The following is a 6,305-nucleotide window of genomic DNA, read 5'->3' on the forward strand; positions in this document are numbered from 1 at the left end:
GGCAGGACCGGGCTGGGGCCGGTCCCAAGGCCTCGCCGGGCTGCATCTGACCCGCGGGCCGCAGGTTGCCTACCCCTGCTCTAAGCACTCTGTAATATTAACTACTAGTGGTTGTGTTTGCTTTTGACTTCCTCCTTCTGCATTCTTTTTTCCTTTTGCGCTGTGCATTTTAGACTGTAAGCCTAAGAGCAGAGGCTGATTCATTTTTATTGCTCTGCAAACCACACTGTGAACCTCTTTAGTTAAAGGGAGAAGTAAAAATGCTTTTAATTCCTTTTATGCAAATAGGCTGCAATTTCTAGAGGTTATTGGGATGAATCAAGTTGTTGTTCTGGTGGAAAGAAACATTTGCACTAACACCACAAAACTATTCTTCATAGAGCTTTTATGTCCAAGTTTGATCCACAGACATTATGTATTCCAGAAAAATCACAGTACTTTCACCACACATCACCATGTTAACAGGTACTACTTTGTTGTTGTTAACTACCCTCAAATCATTCATTACAGCCCTTAAGGATGAGATACCTGTAACCCCCCCCCCCCCCATGCTCCACTGCTCTGCTTAGATTCTGCAGTTTCAGGCCTATTCTCTTTTCTAATGAGTCTTGCCTTCTCATGATGTGGCAAAGATACAACAGTCTCAGTTTCATCATCTTGCCTTCCAGGGAGAATTCAGGCTCAATTTGTTCTAGGATCAACAGGTATTATTGCTGGAGAATAAAACATCTCTGCCTCTCAGTCAGAACTGCAGCAACCCCCTCATCCCTAGACAAGGACTGATTGTTACTGCCCACATTTTGCCAGTGTAACACCTGTATAACAGACTAGATATGTGAGCCTGCTGGCTGCAGAATTCTGAGAATTGACCAAAAATTAACTAATCCTGCATTTGCTAGATTGCTGCCTTTGGATGGTTTTCAGAGTTGTGGAGCATCATGTAGGAACAGAGCTTGCAGTGTTATTTTGGGGGATTTCCTTTTGATAATTATTGATTTGAATGTAATCTTTTGTGTTATCCTTTGTTATTATTGAATTGTTATAAATTATTATTATTATTATTTACTATGTATTGCTATGTTATATTGTTTTATTATTTTCATGTTTATTGTTATTGCTTTGTATTATCCCCACTGTTGTAAGCCACCCGGATTCTCAGTGATTCGGCGGGACATAAATAAATCCTATTATTATTATTATTATTATTATTAAAGAAATAGTTAACTCCCATGTTTACAACAGAAAAGTAACCTATTGCCATTACTAATTGTTAATAATTTCTAATTATTAAATACTTAATACTAATAACAATACTACTAATTAATACTAGTAACAATACTAGTAATATTAAAGTTGAAAAAATAACTCATTTCATTTCTTTAACAGTGCTCATTACTTTCCCATTATTATTATTATTATTATTTTAAAAAAAGAACACTTTAGGTGTAGTAGTTTGAGCATTGGGCTATAGGTGCATCTACATATAGAAATAATGCAGTTTGACACCACTGTAAACGCTAAGAAAGAGAGACATCAGGTTGAAGGGTAAATGTTTAGTATAATTTGAAAATATGAATTGCTGCACTTAAACGGACTAATTAACAACATCCACTCCATCACAACACCAATATTCATTTTAGTTGGTTGGATTAATATTGCCATAATTTTAGTTTAAGGGAAATACTGGATTATTCCTGTTGCTTCCCCCCCAAATTTTTGGTGATGTCACTGTATGTGATTTTATTCCACGTTTTTCTCCTATTGCAGAAGAAGACAAAGGGTTGCTACCAAGAAAATGCTTCTCTCTGATCCACCCAGCATTACATGTTGTTTTGTATGGCCATGCACAATGTAACTATAGTATAGCCAAACCACTCCAGAAACAGGAGAAAATAGGGCTGTTCTGGCTCCAGCATATGTCTGGAGTTGCTCATATTATTTGTGGCAATAACATTGGTATTTTGCATGATAAGATACGGCTTCAACAATACATTGACTGAAAGTCCAAATTAGCTGGATGTGTGCTTGTTGTTGTTGTGTGCTTTCAAGTCATTCCCATTTTATGGCCACCCAAAGGTGAAGCTATAATGGGGTTTTCTTGGCATGCCATGAATTACATAGGGTTTTCTTAGGCAAGGAATATTAAAAAGTGGTTTTGCCAATTTGTTCCTCTGAAATATAGCCTTCATACCCTTCAATAACCACAATGCAGGGCAGCATACAAGTTGAGCAAATGCACCTCTGTTGAGCTCTGGCAGCAGCTGCAATATGAGAAATTTTGAGAGAGAACAAGGAAAGAGGACAGATGAATGCACCAGACAGAGTGTGCAACACTGCCTGCAACACAATATAAAACAAAAGAAGTTTTTTTTTTTCCTTTTCAAGGCAGTGCTGTGATTCTTAAGATTTCTTACCCTTGCCCTGAGGAATGGAGAAAAGGCTCCAGTCCATGAGATCTGGGAACCCCATAAACTGTTAAATATGTATAAATCAGTATGATAGGGACATTTCTGTAAATGACTTGTACTTTACCCTCTTTCTATAAAGAAGGAAGATTTTTTTCCTTCTTCAAAGATTTTGAGATAATCCAAACTGGAGAATGAATTTGCAAACCAATGAAAACCGCAGCTCGTGGTGAAGATGTTAGAGAAAGCTGCCACTGGAAAGCTAGTGACTTTCATCACTAGCCTTAGGTTTAAGATGTGTTTGGTGTTGTTGTGTGCCTTCCAGTCATTTCCAATATATGGCAACCCTAAGGCAAACCTACCATGGGGTTTCCAGAGTCATAGTCCAGTGATCAAACTACTGCACTACAGATATTTATTAGCACCTTAACTATTCCAGGATCAACTCTTGGACTGCTACTTATTAAAAGGCAAAATGACTATACATTTGAATCACTGGGTGAGTAGGTGGAGAGACGAATTTCAGAACTGTAGCAAGGATGCAACTACACAAGGCCTTGCATATACTGTATCTGATAGAATTGTTTAGAACAGTGATGGCGAACCTTTTTAGGTCGCCGTGCCAAGGGTGGAGGGGGCCCGTACCAGAGGCGGGGCTTCCACCCTCCGAGGGCGGGGCTTCCACCCTCCAGGGGTGGGGATTTTCCTCGTGCCCTTTCCCGGCCCTCCAGCTGTCTCTGAGAGACAGCTGGAAGTCGGGGGAAATTGGGGGAGGGGTGACAGGCGCGTGCCTGCTCCTCCTCCCTTCCTTTGGCCTCCAGCTGTCTCTCAGAGACAGCTGGGGACCAGTAAGGGCCCGTGAGGGACAGGAACAAAGGGTCCGCAGGCCCTGCTCCTGTCTTTGGGGCTTCCCTAGGCTGGAGGTGTCCTCCGAAGGACACCTCCAGCCTGCTGAAGCCCTGCAGGCAGGAGGAGAGGAAGCCCTTTCGCGTGGAGCAAAGGGAGGCTGAGGAGGAGGCTGGGCACGCGGCCCTTCGCTCCGCGCAAAACGGCTCCATGGAGCCCTTTTGCGCGAAGGGCAAGCTGTGAGGGAAGACAGCTGGGAGGAGCCAGACGCGCACGCACTGTCTCCTCCCAGGCGCCATTTTCTGGCTTCCCACTGTCTCAGAGAGACAGCAAGAGGCCCAAAAATGGCAGGGAGGAGGCGAAACGGGCATGCGTGTGCCTGTTCCGCCTTCTCCCTCGCCCTGTGCCTGGCGAAATGGCGTCACGTGCCACCCGTGCCATAGGTTCACCATCACAGGTTCAGAAATATCACATTACATAACACATAACCTGCTGTGGTATATACAGTAACACACTATGGTTAAAAACTTTTTTGTGTTTCAAAACTACAGTATGATTTGAGGGGCAGGTGAACAGGAAAGACAAATCCAAAACACACTCAATCACATTAAATTATGTACTTCTTTTGCTGGTGTCTACAGAATTTCAATTTATATATTTTTTCTTTTCTCTGAAATCATTAATCCAAGGTGGCAATCATTTGCACACTTATTTAGAAATAAGCTTTATTGTGGAGATTTACTTCCCTGTAAACATGTTAAATGTAAATTAGTCGCTGGAAGAAAAATCATTTTAAATCCTCATGTTTTTTGGTTGTTGCTACTGTGTTTGCCAAGCCAGTATGAATACATCCTGATTTTGCAATCTAACGTTCATAGTTAGGACTCACCTCTATTGAAATTGGCATTGTGATTCAGTGATGTCTCCAGTACAGAGTTACTACACTTCACTTCTAGTGTATCTCTGGCAAACAGGCAAATGATTAAGTTACTTTTCAAAGGGAAAAAAACCCAACCTTTTCTTTTCAGAAGTAAAAAAAGAAGTATTTGAAAACTAATTATAAACAAAAAGTGCTTTAACAATTTTGCTCCAGAGATACCTTTAAGAACTTCGTTCGGAACTTCAAGTTTTTCCAATAAACAAAACAGATCTAAAAAACAAGCTTATAATTAACTAAGATTGCAACATTCTACCTACCATCTCCAGAGTCCTTACATGGATCTTGTTTACTTGTACTTTCGATCATTCATCAGTCAACTGGGAAAAAGAATTTTTAAATATTTGAGGAGTTCTTAATGATTTACTTGCCTGGGGTAAGTTCAAGTCAAAGAACTTATAACTGTGATTTAATGTTAGCCATGTTCCTTTCTAAAATACTTCTGATGGATCTGCCCTCCAGATGTTGTTGGGGCTGCATGTTTAGCAACTCTACCAGCAAACCACGGCTTGCTTATCCTGTTTATGGATTTCATTGTCTCTGATGCCTCAAAACTGAAGACTGACAACATACACATGGAAATCTACTGAACACCCCTTCAAAAATTACTGTATTTTAATCCTCACTACCAGATATTGTTATGTGCCTTCAAGTTGTTTCAAATTTAGTGTGACCCTATGATAGGGTTTTCTTGGCAATATTTGTCCCGAGGATTTGCCTTTGCCTCCCTTTGAGGCTGAGTGAGTGTGACTCACGTAAAGTGACCCAGTGGATTTCCATGGCCAAGTGGCAATTCAAACCCTGATTTCCAGGGTTGTAGTCCAATGCTCAAGTCACTACACCACTATCATACCAGATAGAAGGAAACAAAAGAGAGAGGATATTTTAAACTTTTTAACACAAGACTATTTTAACCTATTATTTTCTCTTTTGTTGGTTGGTATTAATGGAAGGGTTAAAATAAACATTTAGAAAGCCAGAAGAAAGAAAAATCTACTTCCCTATCTCTTGCTCTTTGCAGAGAGCCAATGGGGTGTAGAAAATGGAAGATAATGAACCACCGAAATTTGCTCTGCTTTTTAAAGATCGGTGTGAAAAATGTATAAATAATTCAGCTGGACCTGACAAAAGGAGTATTAAGTTTAAGTTTGATTTGATTTAGTCTGAATTACATCATTTATTTTAACAATTTAAGAGATGGATAGCAAGTTTTCAAAGAAGTTGGCATCTCTTATAGTTCAAGGCTGTTTCAGGGTTATGAAATGGAATGTTATCCACAATTCTACATTTTTTGCTTGTTTAGTAAAACTCAATACACAATACTGCAAATTTCCTGAAACACTGGGCAACAGGTTTTATACTTACCTTAAAGCTGTTACAACCATTCCCAGCTCTAGAAAGTCAAGGAATAAGGGCAACATAGCACTGATGCCTTATTCGGTGGTGACCTGCAAAGTTAGCTTACCAGCCAAAACCTATTTACTGTACTTCCCAGCACTGGAACAACTAGAGGGTACTAAGTCTCATCAACTCAGCCATTTCAGCTGACCTGAAAAATTAACTGTAGAACTCATAGCTCCATGAGCCACACAGAGCTGTTGTTTTTGTATATTTATGCCTTCAAGTCATTTCCGACTTATGCCGACCCCAAGGCAAACCTATCATGCTGTTTTCTGTGTAATTTAAAGTCTCACCTCCAGCCCATCTCTGACCATGTTTTCTCCTCCTGCTTTTCTGAGATCCATTTGCTGCATGTTGTAGGGGACAGTGTTTGTCACAGAACTAGTATGTATAGTCTAAACCTTCCTTTGGGTGGCAGAGACATATAAATTTTAATTCTTCACTCAGGCAGTTCTTCCCCATCACAATATTGAGACCCTCCAGTTTAAATAATTGAGAAGAAACTATTCCTGTTACAGAGGATATTCCACACATGTGCCCCCATATGGCAAGCTAGTCTAAAGATTACCTTTGTAGAAATTATATTTCATAAGTGATGTGTTGGTTAGAGCCCAACACATCCTTTTCAAAATTTCAGGTACTTTATTTGTAACTCCAGAATACCCAGGCCTATCATTCGCAATACAATTGGAGAGGAAAGACTACACAGAGAAATA

The sequence above is a fragment of the Sceloporus undulatus genome, chromosome 4 (genome assembly GCF_019175285.1).
Source record: "Sceloporus undulatus isolate JIND9_A2432 ecotype Alabama chromosome 4, SceUnd_v1.1, whole genome shotgun sequence".
NCBI lineage: Eukaryota > Metazoa > Chordata > Lepidosauria > Squamata > Phrynosomatidae > Sceloporus > Sceloporus undulatus.